Source organism: Anomaloglossus baeobatrachus, chromosome 3 (assembly GCF_048569485.1).
Source record: "Anomaloglossus baeobatrachus isolate aAnoBae1 chromosome 3, aAnoBae1.hap1, whole genome shotgun sequence".
Classification (NCBI taxonomy): domain Eukaryota; kingdom Metazoa; phylum Chordata; class Amphibia; order Anura; family Aromobatidae; genus Anomaloglossus; species Anomaloglossus baeobatrachus.
In genome coordinates, this window is record NC_134355.1 from 302,398,245 (window position 1) to 302,417,758 (window position 19,514).

Below are 19,514 nucleotides of genomic sequence, written 5' to 3' on the forward strand. Positions count from 1 at the left end.
AGCCCTTTGGCAGGGCAGCCAAAAATTGGGAGGCTCCACGTTGTCCCTGGATAGAGACGTGCATGAGGGCCTGTAAACCTGAAGTGCCCATTGTAAGGAAGTGGGTCTATTGTAGTATAGCCCTTATGCAGGGCAGCCAAAAATTGGGAGGCTCCACGTTGTCCCTGGATAGAGACGTGCATGAGGGCCTGTAAACCTGAAGTGCACATTGGAAGGAAGTGGGTCTATTGTAGTATAGCCCTTAGGCAGGGCAGCCAAAAATTGGGAGGCTCCACGTTGTCCCTGGATAGAGACGTGCATGAGGGCCTGTAAACCTGAAGTGCCCATTGTAAGGAAGTGGGTCTATTGTAGTATAGCCCTTAGGCAGGGCAGCCAAAAATTGGGAGGCTCCACGTTGTCCCTGGATAGAGACGTGCATGAGGGCCTCAAAGCATTAAGTGTCCATTGTCAGGAAGTGGGTGTATTATAGTATAGCCCTTTGGCAGGGCAGCCAAAAATTGGGAGGCTCCACGTTGTCCCTGGATAGAGACGTGCATGAGGGCCTCAAAACATTAAGTGTCCATTGTCAGGAAGTGGGTGTATTATAGTATAGCCCTTTGGCAGGGCAGCCAAAAATTGGGAGGCTCCACGTTGTCCCTGGATAGAGACGTGCATGAGGGCCTCAAAACATTAAGTGTCCATTGTCAGGAAGTGGGTGTATTATAGTATAGCCCTTTGGCAGGGCAGCCAAAAATTGGGAGGCTCCACGTTGTCCCTGGATAGAGACGTGCATGAGGGCCTCAAAACATTAAGTGTCCATTGTCAGGAAGTGGGTGTATTATAGTATAGCCCTTTGGCAGGGCAGCCAAAAATTGGGAGGCTCCACGTTGTCCCTGGATAGAGACGTGCATGAGGGCCTCAAAACATTAAGTGTCCATTGTCAGGAAGTGGGTTTATTATAGTATAGCCCTTAGGCAGGGCAGCCAAAAATTGGGAGGCTCCACGTTGTCCCTGGATAAAGACGTGCATGAGGGCCTCAAAACATTAAGTGTCCATTGTCAGGAAGTGGGTGTATTATAGTATAGCCCTTTGGCAGGGCAGCCAAAAATTGGGAGGCTCCACGTTGTCCCTGGATAGAGACGTGCATGAGGGCCTCAAAACATTAAGTGTCCATTGTCAGGAAGTGGGTGTATTATAGTATAGCCCTTAGGCAGGGCAGCCAAAAATTGGGAGGCTCCACGTTGTCCCTGGATAAAGACGTGCATGAGGGCCTCAAAACATTAAGTGTCCATTGTCAGGAAGTGGGTGTATTATAGTATAGCCCTTTGGCAGGGCAGCCAAAAATTGGGAGGCTCCACGTTGTCCCTGTCTCCTGTCGTTGTAATGTCCATTCTGCAAAGAATGGGCGAAAAAATTTACCACTGGGGGTAAACCTGAAACAAAGGCCTAACTCTTGTAACGGTCATCATGGTGACGCATGAGGAGAAGGAGGAGCAATCCAGCGATTATCCAAAGTCCAGAAGTGTGTACCCATGGGTGACTGGAGGTACATGGCAAATTCCCGTTACAAACTTTAAATTCCACTCTCATTTGCTGGTGGTGTGGTGAAGTCTGGCCCAATCCAACCCTTGTTCATCTTGATCAGAGTCAGCCTATCAGCATTTTCAGTTGACAGGCGGGTGCGTTTATCTGTAATGATTCCACCTGCGGCACTAAAAACACGCTCTGACAAAACGCTAGCGGCAGGGCAGGCCAGGACTTCCAAGGCGTAGAGAGCCAATTCATGCCACGTGTCCACCTTGGATACCCAATAATTGTAAGGCACAGAGGAATGTCAGAGTACAGTTGTTCGATCTGCAAGGTACTCCTTGAGCATCTGGGCAAACTTAGGATTTCTTGTGGCACTACCCCGCACCTCAGGGGCTGTGGTATGTGAGGGGCTGAGAAAACTGTCCCACATCTTAAAGACTGTTCCCCTACCTCTGGCGGATTGGACTTGTGCCTCTCTCGGCTGTACGCCTTGGTTGTCCACTGATTCCTGACCTATGCCGCTAGCGTTTTGTGAGGGGAATGCTTTGCCTACTTCCGTGACTATGGCCTTCCGGAACTGCTGCATTTTGGTTGACCTCTCCGCCTCGGGAATAAGAGACATAAAGTTCTCCTTGTAGCGTGGGTCTAACAGTGTTACCAACCAGTAATGATTGTCGGCCAAGATGTTCTTAACGCGAGGGTCACGAGACAGGCAGCTTACCATAAAGTCAGCCATGTGCGCCAGACTCTTAACAGCCAGGACTTCAGTAGCCTGACCAACACGATGACTGAACATGCTGTCCTCCTCCTCCTCCTCCTCATCTACCCTGTCCTCTGGCCAGCCACGCTGAACCGAGGATATGACTGGTGTGCATGTCATATCCTCAATTTGGCCGGAGATTTGCTCCATGTCTTCATCCTCCTCCTCGTCATAGTCCTCCACTGCACGTTGTGATGAGACGAGGCTGGGCTGTGTGTTATCACCCACACCCACTACTGTTTCTTGCTGCAACTCATCGCGCTCCGCCTGCAATGCATCATGTTTGGTTTTGAGCAGAGACCGTTTTAGAAGGCAGAGTAGCGGTATGGTGACGCTAATAATGGCGTCATCACCACTCACCATCTTGGTAGAGTCCTCAAATTTTGGAGGATGGTACATAGGTCGGACATCCATCTCCACTCCTCAGGTGTTATGTGTGGAGTTTGACCCATTTCCCGACGGCTTAGGTGATGCAGGTACTCAACAACTGCCCTCTTCTGCTCACATATCCTGACCAACATGTGCAGAGTTGAATTCCAACGCGTGGGGACATCACACACCAGTCTGTGAGCCGGAAGATGCAAACGGCGCTGAAAGCCGGCAAGGCCGGCTGAAGCAGTAGGTGACTTTCGAAAATGTGCAGACAGGCGGCGAACTTTTACCAGCAGATCAGACAGCTCTGGGTATGACTTTAGAAACCGCTGAACCATGAGGTTGAGCACATGGGCCACGCATGGAACATGTGTCAGCTGGCCTCGCCTCAAAGCCGCCACCAGGTTCCGGCCATTGTCACACACGACCTTTCCTGGCTTTAGGTTCAGAGGTGTGAGCCAGTGATCTGCCTGCTGTTTCAGAGCTGTCCACACCTCTTCTGCATTGTGGGGTTTGCCACCTATGCAGATTAGCTTCAGCACAGCCTGTTGCCGCTTCGCCGAGGCAGTGCTGCAGTGCTTCCAGCTTGGGACTGGTGTGGAGGGTACAGTAAATGAGGATGCGCAGGAGGAGAAGGAGGCTGAAGAGCATGACATTCCGGAGCTGTAGAGTGTGGGTGAAACACTGACTGAGGTAGGGCCTGCAAACCTTGGTGTGGGAAGGACGTGTTCCGTCCCTTGCTCAGACTGGGTCCCAGCTTCCACAATATTAACCCAGTGTGCCGTCAACGAGATGTAGCGGCCTTGCCCACAAGCACTTGTCCACGTGTCTGTGGTTAGGTGGACTTTGGGTGAAACAGCGTTGTTCAGGGCACGTGTGATGTTTTGTGACACGTGGTTATGCAACGCGGGGACGGCACACCGGGAGAAATAGTGGCGGCTGGGGACCGAGTAACGTGGGACAGCTGCCGCCATCAGGTCGCGGAATGCTTCTGTCTCCACCAGCCTAAAAGGCAACATTTCCAGCGCAAGCAGTCGCGAAATGTTAGCATTTAGAACTGTGGCATGTGGGGTGTTGGCAGTGTATTTGCGCCTGCGTTCAAAGGTTTGCTGAATGGATAACTGAACGCTGCGCTGGGACAAGGACGTGCTTGATGATGGTGTTATTTCTGCGTAGGCAACTGCAGGTGCAGGACCGGAGGAGGCTTGTTCGCAGGCAGCATGGACAGGGGATTGGCTCGCATGCACAACCAGCGAAGACGTAGCAGTGACATCAGCAAGCACTGCTCCTCGACTCTGTTGTACTTCCCACAAAGTCGGGTGCTTGGCTGACATGTGCCTGATCATGCTGGTGGTGGTCAGGCTGCTAGTTTTGGTACCCCTGCTGATGCTGGCACGGCAGGTGTTGCAAAAAGCCTTTTTAGAATCATCTGGAGCCAACTTAAAAAACTGCCAGACTCGGGAAGACCTAACATTTGTACAGGCACCTTGTGTCGTGTTGTTGTTCCGGGGAACGGTTGCCTGACTTCTGCCTGGAGCCACCACCCTGCTTCTTACTGCCTGTTGGGATGCTACGCCTCCCTCCCCCTGTGCACTGCTGTCCTCGCTCTGCATATCCTCCTGCCAGGTTGGGTTAGTTACTGGATCATCCACCACGTCGTCTTCCTCTTCCGCACCCTGCTCCTCCTCCTGACTTCCTGACAATTGTGTCTCATCATCGTCCACCCCTTGTTGAGACACGTTGCCAACTTCGTGAGAACGTGGCTGCTCAAATATTTGGCCATCTGTACATACGATCTCCTCATGACCCACTTCAACATTAGCTGGCGAGAGGCCAGAATGTGCGAATGGAAACGTGAACAGCTCTTCCGAGTGTCCAAGTGTGGGATCATTAATGTCCGAGGACGTGTACTCAGCCTTGTGGTAGGAAGGAGGATCAGGTTCTGAAATGTGCGGTGCAGTATCACAGCTACTGACACTTAACTATGTGGAAGACAGAGTGTTTGTGGTGGTGCCAATCTGACTGGAAGCATTATCCGCTATCCAACTAACAACCTGTTGACACTGGTCTTGGTTCAAGAGCGGTGTACTGCTGCGGTCCCCAAGAATTTGGGACAGGACGTGCAAGCGACTAGATGTGGCCTTTGTTGTGGCGAAATTAGAGCTTGCCCACGACCTCGGCCTCTGCCTACACCACCATCACGTCCACTTCCTTGTTCCTTGCCAACGCCCTTGCGCATTTTGCAATGCTGTGCTGACGTGTATTCACTAGACTTGGGCGTTATATCCAAGTTTGTGCAAATCGTGCACCTGTACGCTGCCACCGACAGGCACACACGTGCGGTTTTTAAATGCAAGCACGGACGCACTAAGAACCTAACAGGTTTTAGGAGCAAAAATTAATGAGAACTCTGACACTATCAGACACTGCTGACTGACGTGTATTATACACTACACTTGTGCGTTATATAATAGTTTGGTAAAAACGCACACAAGTGCACCTGTACGCTGCCACCGACAGGCACACATGTGCGGTTTTTAAATACAAGCACGGACGCACTAAGAACCTAACAGGTTTTAGGAGCAAAAATTAATGAGAACTCTGACACTATCAGCCACTGCTGACTGACGTGTATTATACACTACACTTGTGCGTTATATAATAGTTTGGTAAAAACGCACACAAGTGCACCTGTACGCTGCCACCGACAGGCACACACGTGCGGTTTTTAAATGCAAGCACGGACGCACTAAGAACCTAACAGGTTTTTAGGAGCGACAATTAATGAGAAGTCTGACACTATCTGGACTGTTTTAGACTGTGTACACCAGCCCCAGATATGATGAAGGCTGGTATACGGTCACCACTAGGAATGGCTATATACCCTGCCTGCCTGCCTGCCTGTATACTGCTACAATAGTCCTGACAAGGACTCTTCTGGTCACTAGCCTGTATTCCGACCTGGCTATACCCTGCCTGTATACAGCAACAATAGTCCTGAGAAGGACTCTGCTACTGTACTCCGACCTGGTTATACCCTGCCTGCCTGTATACAACTACAATAGTCCTGAGAAGGACTTTTGGTCACACTGTTTGCAGCCCTGCTACGGAAATAGCTATAAAGGGCCGCAAACCTTTCCCTGAAGCAGCGACACTCTCCCTGCACTGACTGTCTGGATGGCTGTGAGCAGAGCACAGCGTGCCGGCCGGTATAAAGGCTCGGTCACGCTGTGCGGGCCGGCCAATCACTGCAATTCCACAACTAACAGGGCTGTGGCATTGCAGTGGTCTGCCAGCCAATCCCTGCATGAGGGCTGGCTCTCAAAAGAGCGCCAACATGCAGAAATGAAGACCACGAGTACAGCACGAGTATCGCGAGATTACTCGGTCCCCGCCAAGTAGCCCGAGTACAGTGATACTCGTGCGAGTACCGAGTACTAACAAGCATGCTCGCTCATCACTAGTTTTAACTGGTCTGGGCAGAGAGCTGGCTCTTGCGTTGCCGATTTTGATCATGTTAGAGACAGACATATATGATTTTATGCTTGAGTGAATGAATAGCAGGGGTTAGGCCACCCTACTCCCTCCAGACAGCATGGAGACTAGAACATTGTACGCCCCTAGAGAGGGGGAAGGAGGTAGGAAGAGAGTGTCTCTATGCTAGAGGTACTTCTGTGAGACCACTCTCTATATCGACTCCACTATGAGGCCTCTCTGATTGCCTCAGGGCCCGGACAGGTGTGTGGAGCTGGGTCTTAAAGAGGCTGCCTGCCCCCAGCCAAGGTGTGGAAGTCCGATTGCGTGACGATCAAGCTCCCTGCTGTGTGGGGGGCACGAAAAATCCCCCTTAGAATCTTAATTTCTCTGGGTTGGGTTGGGGGGGGTCCCCTTCAACAGCGTTCCGTTCCCTCTTCTTCTCCCTCACCAGACAGATACCCAGTATGGGGAGAAATTGTCCGGCGTCTCCCACTCAGCACAGGCCCCTGCACTCCCCGCGGCTCAGAACTCCGCAGTGTGGCCGGCTGCTGATCCACGCGGGAGATCTATGGGGGGGGGACGCTGGGGTGCCGGATGCTCGCGGCTAGGCCTGTGCGGCACTGTGGGCAGGATTCAGGGCCTGCCGAGGGTCTCTGGAACGGGGGAGGAGCGGGCGCATGTCCGGACTATAAAGTGTTATTCACTCACCGCCAGGTCTTCTCCCCGGGTGCCGCAGGATCTCTAGGAGCGCCGCTCATCGCCGCCGCGTGACCTCCAGCAAAGTCCCAGGAGCTCCAAGCGGTATCCTCAAGATCCCACGCAGCTCACCGGCACCTCCTCTCCGGACCCGCCTTCAGATCTGGTAAGTGTCGGGGCTCTCGTTCCCCGCCGGCCGACCGCTTCGCTCCCGCAGCCCGTGGAATCGTCGCGCCCAATGTGCGCCTCCAAAATGGCGGCGGATCCTCTCCTGTCGCTTCTCTGTGTGGTGAGTTAGCGACAGGATAGTTTGATCCGGGATGAGGGGGGGGTGAGGGCAGTCAGGCCTCCGGTTCCCGGTCCACTCTCTCAGATCCCGCTGATGGTCTGCAAGTGTCTTCCGGGTGTCTGCGGTTCTCAGGTAGCACGCTTCTCGGGCCTTGCCGCCTTCAGCGGCCTGTCCGGTCCCAGTGTTGGAGGGTTCCTGGAGAGTGCCCCAATGGGGGCAGTTAGAAAATGAGGGTCTCTCCTCTCGTGGGGTGTTCTGGGGACGTGGATGGGGGAGCCAGACGGTCGTATTTTTCGTCTGGCAGCAGGATGTCCGTTGATAGTTCAGGAGTTCCCACATCCACGTCTGCCTTTGACAGCGGCCATTTTGGACTCCATCAACCGAAGTTCACCTGATTGTCTGCTACTGTGATTTGAAACGGGTCGTTGCCGGCACCGTTGTCCCCGTGGGGACCGTCTGAAGTTGCATAAGGGACTCCTTACGGACAAGCCCGTGAACTTGCAGGGCAACCACAAACTATTGGGATGTAAATAATGTTGTTGTTGCAGCTTCCACCGTTACCGCCTTCGGAGAGGCAGATTGGAGGGAGGGCCCGCAGTGGAGCAGGCTGAGGCCCAGCCACCACCTGAACCGGTGGCTACCCTCTGGGGTTCCAGGGGCTCCCCATGGATGTGGGTCCCCTGGAAAGGACAGATCCCACTCGGGTAACTTGGTGCAGGACTGGGGTCAAGGGGTGCTGCCTGTTTTCTTAGGGGCAGCATCAGGGCCAGGTTACTTGGGTGGGTGAGAGCGGAAGCCGTAACCGTTAACCGTTTGAAACCGTTTGCAACGTTTAAGAAAAGTGCCTCCCGTTGTGGGATGATGTTACTATACTTGTATGTGTTTTTATCTTTTTTTACAGTTTAAAAGAAAAAATAAAACCGGTGTTGGACGGGCAGCCCGCGGACGGTCTGCATTTTGCTAAGGGGGAATGTGACGCCCTGGACAAGCCAGGGGTCACAGGTAATGACATCACCACACCCTACACCCCGGTTAGGCACATCAAAGCTAGACCAGAAATCCTTGTTGCCCTCCCCAGGGGCTGATGTCCACACCAGGGAGTGGAGCCAGGCGGTTGGTCTCCACCCACCAAGGAGTTCACAGTCCTGGAGGAGGGAGAACACAGGCAGTTAGAGTAAAGTGAGGGAAGTGAGAGGAGAATTAGAGTTTGGAGGAGGAAGTGAGAGGAGTTGAGTGGTAGAGGAGCAAGTGTGAGGAGAAAAGTGACAGCAACAGAGCCTGAAGTTGGTCCGGGTGTGTGCCCCGGACAGAGACAGCAAGGTTAGCAGACGGCGGTGACCGTCTGCAGGAGTGGCCTATCGGAGGTGCCGTGAGGACCGTGGACTGGTGGTGACCCGGCGGTACCGGACCGGTACACAAGGAGAAGCCAGCACCATTGGCAGGGGCCTTTCGGATCCCGGCAAGGCTAGGAGTCGCCGTAAATTTGCCAAATCCGTCAGTGAAGGGGACCTCCGGGTTTCCAAACAACTAAGTCCCGATTGAAGGCAACCGTCCAACCGTATGAGAGAGACACCGCCACCGGCAAGGCACCAGTTTCTCAGGGCCAGCGCCTGCGGGCAAAGAGGGGCTCCTCCGGCCCATATCCAAGTCGGGGAGCGGGTTACCGGGTGTGAACCCATCGCTACCAACATTACACAAGGTGGAGGGAAAGAGACAGTCACCGCTAACTACCGGGGAAAAGCAACAGCAGCCGTCCGAGGGACCCGTCCATCCAGCCGCTTGTTTTACCGTGAACTGTGTCATCATCATTGGGCTGAGTGAGTACCTCCGTGCCGTGCGGCACAGCGCTGCCCCTGTGACCCTGCACCTCACCAGGCCCCGCAACTCGCCTGCCATCCACTCCTACCCCATCACTGGGCCCCGGGACAACCAACCCCTATCCACGGAGGGGAGAACTAACAACTCTGCTGCTCCCTGTCACCGCTCCTGGGATCCCCATACAGAGCAGCGATGGTGTCACCAAAAATCACCACAACCGTGGGTGGCATCACGAACAATAAATCCCCAAAACCAAACCCCTTTTCACTCACGGGCGAGGAGCGCCGCTCGAGTCCCCGGGATCCGGCCCATCGCTCGAGCCACCAAGCAGCAGCGGCCGCAGCAGCAGCGGCAGCCGGACTCGAGCAGTGGGAGAGCGCAGCGTCCCCTCCTCCGCCCGCGACAACTACCAGAGACAACAAGTCTGACACATAGTCAACGGCTGGAGAGGATGATACAGGAGTATCTCCAAATGAACATCGATGCCATGACTTTGCAACTGGAGCCTTGCTCATTTTGGGCTTCAAATCTTGAAAAATGGCCTGAGCTCGCCACTTACGCCTTGGAGATCTTGTCGTGTTCCGCAGCCAGCGTTGTCTCTGAACATGTCTTCAGTGCTGCTGGGTGTGTGCTGACAGATAAGCGCACGCGTCTGTCCAGTGACAATGTGGACAGACTAACGTTCATCAAGATGAACAAGTCATGGATCCGCAAGGACTTTACTACCCCTGTGTCATCCTGGGGAGAGTAAAGGCTTGTGGATTTGGAATGTGCTTGATGCTAATGTTCCTGTCAAGTTTGCAACTGGAACACAAGTGCTGCCACTTAAGTGGTGTCTGTGTGGCCCAATTTTTGGAGAAAAGGGAGACTCTGCTTGGAGTCTCTTTGCAGTGTTTTTAAAAATGATCCAAGATGAACAGATCTGGGATAATAATAATAATAATAATAATAATTTTATTCATTTATATAGCGCTATTAATTCCACAGCGCTTTACATACATTGGCAACACTGTCCCCATTGGGGCTCACAATCTAGAGTCCCTATCTGTATGTCTTTGGAGTGTGGGAAGAAACCGGAGAACCCGGAGGAAACCCACGCAAACACGGGGAGAACATACAAACTCCTTGCAGATGTTGTCCTTGGTGGGATCAGCAAAGACTTTGCTACCTACCCCGGTGTCATCCCGGGGACAGTTAAGGATGGCGTATTTTTGAACGTGCTTGATGCAACTCAACTTGTCCAGTTTGCAACTGGGGCACAAGTGCTGCCTCTGAAGTGGTGTCTGTGGGGCCCAATTTTTGGAAAAAAGGGAGATTCTGCTTGGAGTCCGCTTGCCGTATTTTTAAAAATGATCCAAGATGAACAGATCTGGGATCAGCAAAGACTTTGCTACCTACCCCGGTGTCATCCTGGGGACATTTAAGGCAGGCGTATATTGGAATGTGCTTGATGCAAATCACAACATCCTGTTTGCAACTAGGGCACAAGTGCTGCCACTGATGGGGTGTCTGTGTGGCCCAATTTTTGGAAAAAAGGGAGACTCTGCTTGGAGTCCCTTTGCTGTGCTTTTAAAAATGATCCAAGATGAACAAATCATGTATTAACAAAGACTTTGCTACCTACCCCGGTGTCATCCCGGGGACAGTTAAGGCTGGCGTATTTTGGAATGTGCTTGATGCAAATCTACCTGTCAAGTTTGCAACTGGGGCACAAGTGATGCCACTGAAGGTGTGTCTGTGTGGCCCAATTTTGGGAATAAGGGAGACTCCTTGCTGTGTTTTACATGATTTTAGAAGGGCATGCCATGTCTATATCTGTGTCTCCTCCTCTTTTACCTCATCCAGCTGTTTAGTTTTCGCATGGGTATTTGTCTTTGTCACTTTCCCATGTGTTTGTGTTGTCTTGGGAGTTGTTTGTCACCTTTTGGACACCTTTGAGGGTGTTTTCCAGGTGTTTTTAGGTGTTTGTGATTGCCTCCCATTGTTTTCAATGGGGTTCGAGAGGTTCGTTGAACGGTTTGCCAAACCGAACTCGAACCTCTGAAGGTTTTCTCATCTCTATTCCTAAGGCTAGCGCCACACATCCGTGCCTCCGGTACGTGTTTGGCATTTTTTACACGTACCGGAGACACGTGCTTATGTTGACACAGTCATTTTAATATAAATAGCCTCACGTCAGTGTTTTGGCACGGAGCGTGTGTCCGTTCCGTGCCTACGTTTGACCGTGCCGAAAAAGTGCTGACATGTCCGTTTTCCCCCGGCATAACGTCCTCACGGATCCATTACATCCTATGGGTCCGTGTTTACACGTACGTGATACGGATGGCCTCCGTATGCTATCCGTGTGGTCCGTGTCCGTGTTCTAAATTTGAAGATTGTTACAATTTCAAATACTTTCAGGTGGCGTAGCTAACATATTTTTTTTGCACAAAACTTACTTTGCATTTGCAGAAGGAGTGAGCAAGCAAGCAGTTGTATTTCTGTGTAGTGAAAGACCTATTTTGAGCACAATTTCTGCTTCCAAATATAATAATGGCTCCACGGGTGGACACGGAGAAACTGATATCAGCTGTCGAGACTCACCCACCATTATGGGATACACGTGTTGATGGTTACCATGACAGACTGACAGTTGACCGGCATTGGCTTCAAGTTGCTGAGGAAGTGTACCCCAATAATGCATGGGATAGATGTTCGCCTTCAAAGCGTGCTAAATATGGTAAGATTTTATATTATTTTTATCTTGGTTTTTTTTAAATATAATTTTTTTTTAATAATTTTAAACTGTGAATGTTTTGTTATTGTAATGTTGTTTTTAATTAAAATTAACTTTATGAAGAATTATTATATGTATTAATCTATTTATTGAGTTAATGTTAAATTTAAAAAAAGGTTACCTAACCTTTCCAAAGTCCAATAATTCAAAGTAAACTTTAATTTGTAATATGATTATTAATTCTTCATGAAGTTAATTAATTAACAGATAAAAATGTCATGTGAATTTCAATTCAATGGTTTTTTAGTCTAATTTTTGTTTACCAATTTCTAATCATGTTTTTTTTTTTTTTTTTTTTTTCTTCATAATAACATTTCAATATCATGACCTAAAATAATAAAATAATATTTCTCATTTTTTTTTAAAAAAAATTATATTGTTAATAACAAAACATACCTTTTTAATATCTATATCACAATTACTTCAAAGTTATTTTCAGAGAAATATTATTTTGTTATGTGTGAATGTATCAAAATGTTATTAAGTGAACAATATATAAAATACTTAATTTTCCTCTAATGTATTTGTCCACCTTTATTTGTTTAAATTGTATATTAGATTTAGCAAACATTATTATCATTAATGTGTGCAGAATTATGCAGAATGTTGCAGGTGACATATTTTGTTATATTCAACAGTTGACTTGGTCAAAAGATGTTGGCGTTCAGCACGTGATCAGTACCGAAGGGAGTACAACCCTATACCATCCTCATCCAGCCAAGGCCGCAAACGCAGATATGTTTATTATGAACAAATAAGCTTCCTAGCACCCATCTTAGAAGTAACACAGTAAGTATTTTTATTTAAAATGTTTATTTTTTTCAAAAATATAATTTTTCATAATAATACCTTTTTTTTCAGAAGTTATTTTTAAAAAAAAAAATGTTAAGATTGTAATATGTTATCTAATTGAATATAGAACGGAGGATAATCTCGACGATTCTGATGAACAACCAACAGCAGGTCCCTCTGCTACAGCCACCTCAGCATCAGAACAAGAACCTGGCAGAGAAGACAGTGAAAATCAAGAGATTCAACAAGATGCAGCAGCAGCAACTGAATCACATGAGGGTGGGACAGAGAGTGCACAAACCAACACCCAAGGCTCATCAACACAACAAACAACAACACCAGCAACACAATCAACACAAACAAATGTACTTCCACGTTTTGCACCACAACCTCTCCGTGCAAGAAGAATCTGCAGACCTGAGGAAATGAGATCCTTACCGGAAATTATTGACACACGCATTATTCACATAATGAACACTTTAATTCCAGAAACAGATGCCGAGCGTTTTTGTCGGTCTTTATCTACTAGCTTAACCAAAATTGCATCCGATAGGCAGGAACGTGTACGTGCTGCTATGCTTACCCTACTTTCAGCTAGTCAGGCAGAACATGAACCAGTGAGAGTTTATGAGGCCATAGAAAATTGGCGTACCATTATGCAACAACATACAGTCCCAAACACAACAGACAATCAAAATACCATTTCAACACAAACAACAATGGCAACAGTAATTGTCACTAATCCAGTATTACAACAATCTGGTCAACCTTCTATTGCTTCAAGTACGGTATTCCCAACACCAATTAGACAAGGGTATGTTGCAACCAATACTGGCGCCTTAAGCACTGTACAAAGTGCTACCTCACAGCAACCCATAAACTATATGAATTTACAACCCACTCCAAGTACTAGTTACTTTACTCAACCCACAAATATTGGTGGTTTACCTAACATTTTTCCTGGTTCAACATACCCACAATCTTCATGATGCCTCATTATCCAATCACAACTATGTTACCTACACCACACTTACAAACAACAGTCAACTATCCTCAAGGTCAACAACATACACACACACAATACCCACTTACCCATGTAGACCCACAGGTGTACTCAACAACAGGCAATGTGTTGGCCCAAACCAGCATGCAACAGACTGTTCCACACACTACTGTAGTTAGTAATAGGAATGTTGTTCAGCAAACAACTGCTTCCATTTCTGAAAATACTATTTCTGAGGCCACCCAAAACAACATACTCAGCAACACTCAGGTTACTTCCCTAGAAGATCTTGTAGACTTATGATACACATTTTTGGTAATCTTTACATTCAACAAAAAAATATGATGATTTTGACGCAAAAAAAAAGGGATTGCCAAAAATGTTTAAAATCAGAGTCTTCAAAAAAAAAAAAAAGGCATGTGTGATTATATTTTGTGCCGGATGACATATATGTTTTATGCCATGGATAAGTTTATTTTTTTATGAACACATTTGTACCCAACAAATTTGATGGGTAGATGAGTTCATATATTCTCAAAAACTAGTTTCAAATTATTATGTCTATGTAAATGTCCAACATGAGACCAACATAATTGGTTGACAATTTACAAACGTTGTAAGCAATGCAAAAATTTTGGCAAGTGTACTATTTTAAGTAAAGTATCTTACAAATTAGTAAAGAAAAAAAAAATGTTACCTTTGTAAACGTTTTGAGAAGATGAGCAAGATTTTCATTTTTTATTGGTAAAATAAAAAAAACCATCATTACTTTATGGATTAATAGGCATATTCTTAATAAAAAAATATGTTTTCAAATTAAAGATTCTGTTTCTTTTTTATATTTATATATAATATTGCATTTTTTCCATAGACGATTAACATTATTAATTTTGTAAGTTTCAACAAACAAAATATCAGGATACTAACACAGAAATGTACAAACACATACATACAACGTTCAGAAATTCATGTTGTTAACAGAAATTTCAGTTGGTGATTAACGCATTTTCACTTTAAGACAAGTAAGCTTTTAGCTCTTAGATTGTTTAAACTAATTAAACATTTTCATCTAAGTGAAAATAATACATTTTAACAAAAATATACCCATAAAAATGTTAACAATCATCAATATTATTATTAGCATCAAAACAATTAAAGTAATCAGTAAATAATTTTCTAATTTGTAAGCCAGATGTCACGGAATTATGAGACATAGGTTCACCTGTTGGATTAACAACATGGTTTATCTGAGATTCATCATCAACATAAGTTCCTCCTTCATGTATCCGACAGAAATTGTGAAGCACTATGGTAGCCTTGATGACAGATTTGACAGAGTTTGGCTGCAACTGAATAGTTGTGTGATAAATGCGCCATTTGTTAGCTAAAATACCAAATGCACACTGCACATAACGTCTTGCTTTAGTTAGCCGATTATTAAAGTACTGTTTCCTGTCATCAATTGATCTCCTTGGATATGGTCGCATAACATGTTTGGATAATGCAAATCCTGCATCTGCCACGATCACATATGGTGCCAACGGTCCAGATGTACCAGGTAGGGCAACTGGGGGTGGGATCAATAATGAATTTTCTTGCAGGCGTTGGGCTAATCTTGATGAACGGAAAATACGGGCATCTGAGGCACTACCATAGGCCCCAATGTCAGCATAAATAAAACGGTATTCTGTGTCAACCAATGCCAAAATAACAACTGAAAAAAACTTATGTAAAAAAGGAAATAACGTGACCCAGAGTTTGGTGGCTTTTTAACTCTGAAATGCTTGCCATCCAAAGCTCCTATGCAGTTAGGAAAGTCCACAGAGTCCTTGAAGCCCTTAGAGATTTTCAACCAATCTTCTCTGTTTGGCTGAGGCATCATTTGGTCTTTTAAATGTTGCCATATCATGTCGCATGTGTGACGTACTATAACGGCAATGGTTGATCTCCCCAACAAAAAATCAAAATGTAAAGCACTAAAAGATTGACCAGTCGCCAAGAATCTATGAACACAAGACAAACAATGATTTACAATTAGCAATATGTTTTTTTCTAGAAAAGCAAACAAAACAAAACACAAACATTGATTAAAAAATGAGATTAGATCAAGAAATATCAATTACACATTTAAATGTGAAACATAACACATTTAAAAAAGAATAAAAAAATATACCTCAGAGTCACCATAAATCTCTCCTCTGGGGAAATGGAAAGCCGCATCCAAGTGTCCTGATGTTGCAAATGAGGTTGTAAAATATTTAGTAAGTAATCAAAACTCTCAACTGACAAACGGCAGTATGAAAAAAACTTATCTGGGAAATTCCGTAACTCAAAAAATAAAGTATGGAAATGACCATGCATAGGCCACATCATGATTAGTGGATGCACCCACAATCTGTTTCTTCTTACATTATCATATTGCAACATGTGCCGTCTAACGCCAAAACGACGAGATATAATCCAACATAAAAACACTAAGGCCTCCGTGGATAATGGCATTGCAAAAAATTTGTCACAACACATAGGTGCTCCAAGGCAGAATACAAGCAGGAAACAGTTTATAGGTAACTTATATTTATGTCCTAATCACAAACACCTATGTGTCATTTAATTCCAACTGATCACCATTATCTCAATGTGTGAAACATGTTAAACACGCACAAAAAAACGGACTGCACACGGAACACACACTGACGTATTTCACGCACAGGAAAACGCACACACGTACACACGTATGACACACGATATGCATACGGACACTACACGAAGGGGAAAAACGGACAGAAAATACGGAACACGGACACAAAAAACGGACTACAGCACACGTACGTTTTTTACACGTGAGTGTGGCAGAAGCCTAAGAGAACAGTGGCCTCCATAATCCTTAAATGTAAGAAGTTTGGGACCACCAGAATTCTTCCTAGACCTTGATGGCTAGCCAAAATGAGCACTCGTGGGAGAAAAGCCTTGGTGAGAGAGGTAAAGAAGAACCCCAAGATCACTGCGGCTGAGCTCCAGAGATGCAGTAGAGAGATGCAAGAAAGTTCCACAAAGTCAACTATCACTGCAGTCCTTCACCAGTCGGGCCTTTATGTCAGAGTGGCTCGATGGAAGCTTCTCCTTAGTGCAAGACATAAAAGCGCGCATAGAGTTTGCAAAAAAACACATGAAAGACTCCAAGACTATGAGAAATAAGATTCTTTGGTCTGATGAGATGAAGAAAGAACTTTTTGGGGAAAATTCTAAGTGATATGTGTGGAGAAAACCAAACACTGCTCATTGTGACGACATGGACTCTGTCAATGCCTAGCATGGGTTAAGTTTCTGAAAAAACAGCCAGACATGATGGTAGTTTGTTTTTAAATGGGAGATAAGCCCCTCATTGTTTCTACAAGACTCTTAAGCTGGGTTTACACACTGCAACATCTCAAACGACATCGCTGTAACGTCACCGGTTTTGTGACGCAATAGCGATGTTGTTTGCGATGTTGCAGTGTGTGAATCCTATCAGCGACCTGGCCCCTGCTGTGAAGTTGTAATCGTTACAAATCGTTCAGGACCATTCCTAGGTCCTTTGTTTCCCGCTGTGCAGCATGAGGTTTCAGTGTGTGAAGCCTTTTCAGCGACTTTGTTAGCAACTTCCCTTTCAAAAGGCTGCTTATCAACGTCCCCAACAACCAGCTAGGTCGCTCTGCAGGTCCGGATCGCTGTTGAGTTGTTGGCCAGGTTTGCCTGTTTGAACGCTCACCAGAGACTTAGCAGAGACTTAGGGAGGTCGCTATTGCGTCACCAAACCGGTGACATTACAGCGATGTCCTTTGCGATGTTGCAGCGTGTAAACCCAGCTTTAGGAGTCTAATGTTAAAGTTCTTGTTGACTCATGTAATTGCATTGGCAGTGAAGGTCAGATACCCAGACAAATCAATTATGCGAACCTCTCATTGTATTATTATATGTATTGCTAGATGCGATGTAACTTAACTGTCTCTCCCTCATCTCTGCCAGAGACCATAACTACTAGGGATATTTTGTATACGGCTTGAAATCTAGCCAATAAGAGCCCAGTCTTATGCACAAATCGTGAAGACTCTTATGGTCTGAATTGAGAGCTCAGGGATATAAGAAGGAGGAATGTCCATTGCCCAGAGTGACTCTTGCTACATGATACTAATCTAGGATCTGTAGATCCGATTGGCAAGCCATAACCGAACCTAGATTATAATACTATATGGACTTCAGCATCGAATGCAAGGATTCGGCTGAGATATCAAGGACTACCTAAGGAAGGAATTCAGCTTGGAACAATCCAAGCACCTGACTACAGTCTTTGCGGTCCTCAGTAAGCTTCCTAAATCTGGCGTTATTCAATTCTTGGTGGGTGCCCGCTGAAAATGGGGTGCTGCTGGTTTGGAGTAAGTAGCCCTGGAAGCTCTGATGCATGGACATTCTAATGCCTGGTGAGCCAGCGTAAGGGTGAAAAACTGTTGCCTGTTACATTCTGTGGTTTTGCTGGTTATGTGCTATATGCCGTTAATTGTCTGGGGATCCAATAAAGTCTTAATATTATGATTCCCTCATCCTGTGTTGTCTGAGTAGTGTTCTGCCCACGGTTAAGGAGGTCGGGCGTTCAGTTGGAATGAGCACTGGGCCATGCTGTCTTTCTAAAGGCGGCTGGGTAAGCGGACGAGAGCACCCACAGACCCCCGTGTCTCCACACTCATCACCTGCCCAACACAATCCCAACCGGGGAACATTGTGGTGGCAGCATCATGGTATGGGGGTATTTTTCAGCTGCTGGGACAGGACAACTGGTTGTAATTGAAGCAAAGATGAATGCGGCAAAGTACAGAGATATCCTGAAAGAAAACCTTTTTCAGAGTTCTCTGGGCCTCAAACTTGGCCGAAGGTTCACCTACCAACAAGACAATGACTCTAAACACATAGCTGAAATAACAAAGAAGTGGCTTCAGAACAACTCTGTGACCATTCTTGACTGGCCAAGCCAGAGCCCTGACCTAAACCCAATTGAGCATCTCTGGAAAGACCTGAAAATGGCTCTCCACCAACATTCACCATCCAACCTGACGAAACTGGAGAGGATCTTCAATCTTTTTCTGTCAAGATGGGGTGCAGAGTGTACATTAATGAGAAAAAATGAACTTCTTTGAATTTACAAAATGGCTGCAATGAAACAAATACTGAAAAAAATAAATAAACAAAAATAAATATATATATTTATATATATATATATATATATATATATATATATATATATATATATATACAGTGCCTACAAGTAGTATTCAACCCCCTGCAGATTTAGCAGGTTTACACATTCGGAATTAACTTGGCATTGTGACATTTGGACTGTAGATCAGCCTGGAAGTGTGAAATGCACTGCAGCAAAAAAGAATGTTATTTTTTTTTTTTTTTTGTTTTTTAAATTGAGAAAAGTTTATTCAGAGGGTCATTTATTATTCAACCCCTCAAACCACCAGAATTCTGTTTGGTTCCCCTAAAGTATTAAGAAGTATTTCAGGCACAAAGAACAATGAGGTTCACATGTTTGGATTAATTATCTCTTTTTCCAGCCTTTTCTGACTAATTAAGACCCTCCCCAAACTTGTGAACAGCACTCATACATGGTCAACATGGGAAAGACAAAGGAGCATTCCAAGGCCATCAGAGACAAGATCGTGGAGGGTCACAAGGCTGGCAAGGGGTACAAAACCCTTTCTAAGGAGTTGGGCCTACCTGTCTCCACTGTTGGGAGCATCATCCGGAAGTGGAAGGCTTATGGAACTACTGTTAGCCTTCCACGGCCTGGACAGCCTTTGAAAGTTTCCTCCCGTGCCGAGGCCAGGCTTGTCCGAAGAGTCAAGGCTAACCCAAGGACAACAAGGAAGGAGCTCCGGGAAGATCTCATGGCAGTGGGGACATTGGTTTCAGTCAATACCATAAGTAACATACTCCACCGCAATGGTCTCCGTTCCAGACGAGCCCGTAAGGTACCTTTACTTTC